The sequence below is a fragment of the Borostomias antarcticus genome (genome assembly GCF_949987555.1).
Source record: "Borostomias antarcticus genome assembly, chromosome: 14".
Taxonomy (NCBI): Eukaryota; Metazoa; Chordata; class Actinopteri; order Stomiiformes; family Stomiidae; genus Borostomias; species Borostomias antarcticus.
The window spans coordinates 19,152,992-19,154,897 of record NC_140247.1 but is presented as its reverse complement, the minus strand read 5'-3'; positions in this window follow the sequence as shown (position 1 = coordinate 19,154,897).

Here is a 1,906-nt window from a genome sequence, read left to right as displayed (position 1 = left end):
GTGCACACTCGCGCGCGCGCGCACGCACGCACTATGGGGTGTGATTCGTGCCAGCGTAACAAACACTCAGTGCTTTCGTCGCCTGCATTGCGTGTATAAAGGTACTTTGGCGAGCTGATTAATAGGCGTGCATATACGCACGCGTTACGAGTCGCTCGCATTCTCAGAGGGTGACGTGTAAAAAGTGCCGTGCCACTTTTGCGCACATGCATGTAACGTTTTCACGCTCGTGTTAAGTCAGCGGGCACTAGAAGCTGCGAGCTGGGCTCATTTGTCCATATTGAATAAAAATTAAGAATATTTATTTGCACTCAATCAAATTCCAGGACCCTCCTTGCATAACTTTTCCTAGATGTGTCGTTTTATCTCCACTATCGCTACATTTTCAAATAAGAGCGCATCATCAACTGGTGCTGACGGTGCTGCAGCGCCCTCTATTGACAAGAAACACGTGTATCTGAACATTTGTTTTAAATTGCGAAGAAAGAGTCATTCAGATATTAGGCTTTATTAAAAACAAGTTGCTTAACGTGCGAATTCCATTTATTGAGAATGCATTACCAATTGGCAGGGACGAGATTAGAACCAGCTATGATTTAAAGGCAACTGACCTTACACGTGCGGCCGCTAACACGTCTGCTGCGCTAGCAAGGCACTGGCACGTTTGACACGTCGCTATGCAATTTTTGCACACATTACAAGACGTATGTACGTACGTACATCTATGATTTTACCAAACTGTCATGTGTAGTGTTGGTGTCGCATATGTGAGGCGCATCTAACCTGTAGTGTTGCCGTCACGCACACGATGCGCAATACGTGTAAACAACATGTGCACAGCGTCTGCGTTACAGGTACGTTACAGCTATGAGACGTCTGTCTCTCCATTGTTTGTCAATGGAAATTATACACGTGCATTTAGACGTTTGATGTCATCGCGTCTTCTTAAGTAGGCGCAAGTCAAGCGTTTCAGTATGGTGTGCTGGCACTAATCACACCCCATACGCACGCACACACACAGACACGCGCGCACACACACAGACACGCGCGCACACACAGACGCACGCACGCACGCACACACACACGCACACAGACACTATGGGGGGTGGAAAGTGCCACTTATTTGCTAACTGAGCAGACACACGTGACGAGCGTTCCCACGTGACCACGTGTGCTATTCACTAACGTAGCTAACCCAGCAAACGCTCGTCAGGGCCGGGGGTACTTCAGCACGTGTGCTATTCGCTTACGTCGCTACGTGAGCACTTGTGCTATTCCCTAAAGTAGCTGAGTAAACACGTCGTCGCCGTTATTATTTTACTATGTCGAATGATTTGCCTGTTTGTGTGCTGCGCGCACCATTGCATTCCTGTACCCTCATTTATTTAATGTATTTCGTTACATAAAAACGAATAATGTAGGCCACAACTAGGCTACACACATAGGATATAGATAAAATGTAGTGTAAAACTAAATAATAAAAAAAACAGCGTTAAAACCGCAGACCGCGGTTGAAATCTATCAATTTGAACGCTCAGGATAATTCCTAACTGTGACAGCCCTATGGTTGACAAGTAGTCATATTGAACAATACACTTTTTGGCCTTTGGTTTTGTGGCAGGCATTTTTGATATTTGTACATATTGTTTATTTTGTATAGGTTACTCTTTAGTTAAAAAAATTCTCATTCTTAACTTGAATCAATGACCTTTCTACCATATTATTCCCCATGAGCCAGGTTATGACATAAGAGGCTGACAGAAAGCTTACTGGCCTACTGGGCTATCAGGATCAAAAAACATTTATTTTGCCAAGGAGCCTACTTCACAATATACTACGAATTTTCTTTCGGCCCATGGTGCATAACACAGATGGATATATATTAGACAGGATGCAGGGACAATGT